The 6,000-nt window shown below is 42.7% G+C and overlaps 1 long non-coding RNA gene across 1 annotated transcript in view; it reads right to left on the bottom strand.

Moving 5' to 3' along the window:
• Positions 1 to 218: 218 nt before the first annotated feature.
• Positions 219 to 6,000, bottom strand: part of LOC311126183 — a 108,981-nt gene continuing 103,199 nt past the window's right edge. The window contains exon 3 of the long non-coding RNA XR_014612965.1: positions 219 to 288. This is a non-coding gene — a long non-coding RNA (uncharacterized lncRNA). The remainder of the gene's footprint in view (positions 289 to 6,000) is intronic.

The following is a 6,000-nucleotide window of genomic DNA, read 5'->3' as shown; positions in this document are numbered from 1 at the left end:
AAAGGTTGGCCAGAAGGAAAGTGATGTGAAAGGTTGGCCAGAAGGAAAGTGATGTGAAAGGTTGGCCAGAAGGAAAGGGATGTGAACGGTTGGCCAGAAGGAAAGGGATGTGCGTACAAGCCTCTAAACCCAAGGAGATACAATAGTATTCAAACGGAGGACACACAAACATAGATAAACATGCGCACAAACACGCCACACACACACACACGGGTCTTACCTGCTAGGTCTTCCTTGGATGAGGCCATGCGTGGGGAGCCGTGCATAGGTTCGATCTTCAGAGAAAGCCTGCAACGACAACAACAACCATCTGGTCAGCAACCGGAGACTCACAATTCATTTACCTCAAAATCACTGCTTGAGCCACTCACCATACCTTGTGATATCATAGCTTTTGAATGATCCCTATGTCTATGTCCTTATGCCCATAGCACTGGATATCAGTGGCTCACTTTAAAGTAGGAGTGTTGATTTAATATGTGTGACAGAAATCCTTGCCAGGGGGAAATGGATGTTAAAAGTCAAAGCTTGTGTTTGATTCTATTATACAAATCTGAAAACAAATGAAATGTTTGGAGCTCAAAAACAAGTAGGGTCTCTGTCAGAAGAAAACCTTCTTTGCCACATGTGAAGCCTGTAGCGGCATGCCAACAGCTCAGGGGGGCGCTATTTGATTCTTCACTGTTACAATCAAATAATATAATCTGTATGATGCTTCAATTAAATGTTCTGATCAAATGACCTCAACAAAAAAAAAGTATATCCTATCACATCTGGAAATTGATTTTACACTACACACTTAACCTTCATACTACCAACATATTGGATTACCCAAGAATAAACTATTGGAACAAGCAACAATCATAGAAGAATATAAACTTAATTCTTATCAAAACATCATGAGACATATAAATTTAAAAAATACTTATTTTAGCAAAATTATAGTTAATTTCCATATCCTGTAAAACAAAAATAGGTTTCCTTTAATGTGTAGCTTTTCCCCAAAGTACAATCCACATTAGTCCTAAAAAGCTGATTTACCATCATTTGATTGTAGTATCATTTCGTTTTTAGAATTTTGAAGTAAATACAAATGTGGTCATATTTACAGCAACATTTGAAATACACAAAAAGTGATTCATACATGGATCCTAGGAGACAATGACCAGCTTAGTTCTCTTTATCTACAGTGAGGGAAAAAAGTATTTGATCCCCTGCTGATTTTGTACGTTTGCCCACTGACAAAGAAATGATCAGTCTATAATAGTAATGGTAGGTTTATTTGAACAGTGAGAGACAGAATAACAACAAAAAATCTAGAAAAATGCATGTAAAAAATTTTATAAATTGATTTGCATTTTAATGAGGGAAATAAGTATTTGACCCCCTCTCAATCAGAAAGATTTCTGGCTCCCAGGTGTCTTTTATACAGGTAAAGAGCTGAGATTAGGAGCACACTCTTAAAGGGAGTGCTCCTAATCTCAGCTTGTTACCTGTATAAAAGACACCTGTCCACAGAAGCAATCAATCAATCAGATTCCAAACTCTCCACCATGGCCAAGACCAAAGAGCTCTCCAAGGATGTCAGGGACAAGATTATAGACCTACACAAGGCTGGAATGGGCTACAAGACCATCGCCAAGCAGCTTGGTGAGAAGGTGACAACAGTTGGTGCGATTATTCGCAAATGGAAGAAACACAAAAGACCTGTCAATCTCCCTCGGCCTGGGGCTCCATGCAAGATCTCACCTTGTGGAGTTGCAATGATCATGAGAACGGTGAGGAATCAGCCCAGAACTACACAGGAGGATCTTGTCAATGATCTCAAGGCAGCTGGGACCATAGTCACCAAGAAAACAATTGGTAACACACTACGCCGTGAAGGCCTAAAATCCTGCAGCGCCCGCAAGGTCCCCCTGCTCAAGAAAGCACATATATAGGCCCGTCTGAAGTTTGCCAATGAACATCTGAATGATTCAGAGGAGAACTGGGTGAAAGTGTTGTGGTCAGATGAGACCAAAATCGAGCTCTTTGGCATCAACTCAACTCGCCGTGTTTGGAGGAGGAGGAATGCTGCCTATGACCCCAAGAACACCATCCCCACCGTCAAACATGGAGGTGGAAACATTATGCTTTGGGGGTGTTTTTCTGCTAAGGGGACAGGACAACTTCACCGCATCAAAGGGACGATGGACGGGGCCATGTACCGTCAAATCTTGGTTGAGAACCTCCTTCCCTCAGCCAGGGCATTGAAAATGGGTCGTGGATGGGTATTCCAGCATGACAATGACCCAAAACACACGGCCAAGGCAACAAAGGAGTGGCTCAAGAAGAAGCACATTAAGGTCCTGGAGTGGCCTAGCCAGTCTGTAGGTTTTTGCTCCAACCCTGTTCCTGGAGAGCTACCGTCCTGTAGGTTTTCACTCCAACCCTAATCTAGCGCACCTGATTCTAATAATTAGCAGGTTGATAAGATGAATCAGGTTAGTAAACCCTGGGGTTGGAGTGAAAACCTACATGAGGGTAGCTCTCCAGGAACAGGGTTGCCATACGATACATTAGGCCATGTTAGGGTTAAATCCCAGGTGACAACAGCATAACAAAGCTAGAGGGGAATGGCGTATCATTGCTGCTTTCGAGTCCCCTTTGAGCGATGTACAAAATGTTCCCCTGTGGTTCAAGATACATTACTCTCCCTCACAGCTGGAGCTAAACACTCCCTCACAGGGGTAAATGGTAGAGCTAAACGCTCCCTCACGGGGGTAAATGGTAGAGCTAAACGCTCCCTCACAGGGGTAAATGGTAGAGCTAAACACTCCCTCACAGCTGGAGCTAAACACTCCCTCACGGGGGTAAATGGTAGAGCTAAACGCTCCCTCACAGGGGTAAATGGTAGAGCTAAACGCTCCCTCACAGGGGGTAAATGGTAGAGCTAAACACTCCCTCACGGAGGTAAATGGTAGAGCTAAACGCTCCCTCACAGGGGTAAATGGTAGAGCTAAACGCTCCCTCACGGGGGTAAATGGTAGAGCTAAACACTCCCTCACAGGGGTAAATGGTAGAGCTAAATTCTCCCTCACAAGGGGTAAATGGTAGAACTAAAAGCACATTTATGTCAAGGGAAATCAATGAAGATCGTATGGCAAACAGCACATAAACACTTTGAGAGGAATGCCTGAGGGTCACAACTCAGATCTGTGTTGGACAGAAGATATCCAGATGGACAGTGCGTTTTTATCGTGGGTATAAATCGTGGGTATAAATAACCTAAATTCAGAGCTTTCCATATCTGACGTTTACAACTCCACTACATTAACATTCCTGTCTTCATTATATTGGATCAAATGCATTCTTTGAGATGGGGTTCTGCCAACCTGCAATGGTGTTGATGGAAAATGTGAACATTGATAGGTCCCGAAATACAGATAAATCACTGTTAGTGCAGATTAATTCCTGGTTAGGGACATTTCAGTGAACAACTACAGTAACACACAGCTCCAAATGAGGATGGCTTCAATTAGTGAGTGAGTGAGGAAGAAGCAGCTCTTAAAGGGGCAATCTGCAGTTGCTACACAGATTTACGGCCTTATAAATTAATTATACAGTATGTACCCATTGGTTCTTGAAGAATATAAATTATGAGCTTAGTTCAACTGTCATACCCCATCAGAAGCCAAAATGTAAGCTTGTTATAAAGAAAAATGTAAACAAAAAATAAATATCCTCAAAACATGGTTAAAACTATAATGTTGATAGCATGGACGGTCAGTCCTTGCATCCATACCTCTGTCCATGAATTTGAGAGTGGTTACATATCTCCAGCCCCATCCCTCAACTTTTTACCTGAAAAGGGGCGGGGAGGCGCTTTGTTATCGTTTCAACTGCTGATTGCCGCTTTAAATCACACAAATATCAAAACTATCAATGCAGCTTCTCCCGGAGTAAACAGTACATTTCTGACGGCAAATACATGTGTATATATTAAATCAAATAAAACCCAAACAAAGCATGCTGACAACAGACAGACTAACTGACAGACAAACACTAACTAACTGACAAACACTAACTGAGAGACTAACTAACAGACAAAGACTAACTCCTGTATTGTCAACTATTTTCAAAAAGTATTTTGGGCTGCCTGAAGAACTCATTACTCACTGGATGTGATTTGCCGAAAGTACGTATTCACACACACAGCAATGTAATTCAATGTGTGTGTGAGTATTACCGTAGGACACAGCTCTTCTGGGAAATCAAATAATTTCAATCAGGTTGTTTTTTAAAGTGGGTCATGACGAATGGATCAAAGGAATTTTCCTTCGTAAAAAGTTGAAGTATTATAGTTAATGCTCAAAGTTGTGACGTACAGTGCATTCGGAAAGTATTCAGACCGCTTGACTTTTTCCACATTTTGTTACGTTACAGTCTTATTCTAAAATGGATTAAATCGTTTTCCCCCTCATCAATCTACACACAATACCCCATGATGACAAAGCAAAAACAGGTTTTTAGAAATGTAAAAATAAATAAATAATGACATTTACATAAATATTCAGACCCTTTACTCAGTACTTTTACAGCCTTACAGCCTTGAGTCTTCTTGGGTATGACACTATAAGCTTGGAACACCTGTATTTGGGGAGTTTCTCCCATTCTTCTCTGCAGATCCTCTCAAGCTCTGTCAGGTTGGATGGAGAGCGTCACTGCACCACTATTTGCACAACTATTTTCAGGTCTCTCAAGAGATGTTAGATCGGGTTCAAGTCCAGGCTCTGGCTGGGCCACTCAAGGACATTCAGAGACTTGTCCCGAAGCCACTCCTGCATTGTCTTGGCTGTGTGCTTAGGGTTGTTGTCCTGTTGAAAGGTGAACCTTCGCCCCAGTCTGAGGTCCTGAGCACTCTGGAGCAGGTTTTCATCAAGGATCTCTCTGTACTTTGCTCCGTTCATCTTTCCCTCGATCCTGACTAGTCTCCCAGTCCCTGCAGCTGAAAAACATCCCCACAGCATGATGCTGCCACCACCATGCTTCACCGTAGGGATGGTGCCAGGTTTCCTCCAGACGTGACGCTTGGCATTCAGGCCAAAGAGTTCAATCTTGGTTTGATCAGACCAGAGAATCTTGTTTCTCATGGTCAGAGTCCTTTCGGTGCTTTTTGGCAAACTCCAAGCGGGCTGTCATGTGCCTTTTACTGAGGAATGGCTTCCGTCTGGCCACTATACCATAAAGGCCTGATTGGGGGAGTGCTGAAGAGATGGTTCTCCTTCTGGAAGGATCTCCCATCTCCACAGAGGAACTCTGGAGCTCTGTCAGAGTGACCATTGGGTTCTTGGTCACCTCTCTGACCAAGGCCCTTCTCCCCCGATTGCTCAATTTGGCCGGGTGGCCAGCTCTAGGAAGAGTCTTGGTGGTTCCAAACTTCTTCCTTTTAAGAATGATGGAGGCCACTGTGTTCTTGGGGACCTTCAATGCTGCAGACATTTGTTGGTACCTTTCCCCAGATCTGTGCCTTGACACAATCCTGTCTCGGAGCTCTACGGACAATTCCTTCGACCTCATGGCTTGGTTTTTGCTCTGACATGCACTGTCAACTGTGGGACCTTATATAGACAGGTGTGTGCCTTTCCAAATCATGTCCAATCAACAGAATTTACCACAGGTGGAATCCAATCAAGTTGTAGAAACATCAAGGATGTTCAATGGAAACGGGATGCACCTGAGCTCAATTTTGAGTCTAAAAGTAATCCTTCTACCCCCCCCCCCCCCCCCCCATAAAAAAAAAGGAAAAGAAGTGGCTATCATAAGTTGAATGCACCAATTTGTAAGTCACTCTGGATAAGAGCGTCTGCTAAATGACGTAAATGTAATAGCAAAGGGTCTGAATACTCATGTAAATAAGGTATTTTTGAAATTATTATTTTATACATTTGCTAAAATTTTGAAAAAAACGTTTTTCGCTTTGTCAGTATGGGGTATTGTGTGTAGATTGATGAGAAAATA

This window comes from Coregonus lavaretus (assembly GCF_964263955.1).
Source record: "Coregonus lavaretus genome assembly, contig: HAP1_SCAFFOLD_990, whole genome shotgun sequence".
In the NCBI taxonomy this organism is placed as follows: Eukaryota; Metazoa; Chordata; class Actinopteri; order Salmoniformes; family Salmonidae; genus Coregonus; species Coregonus lavaretus.
Note: the sequence above shows the minus strand (reverse complement) of the source record. Positions and strands in the feature narration are given on the sequence as shown.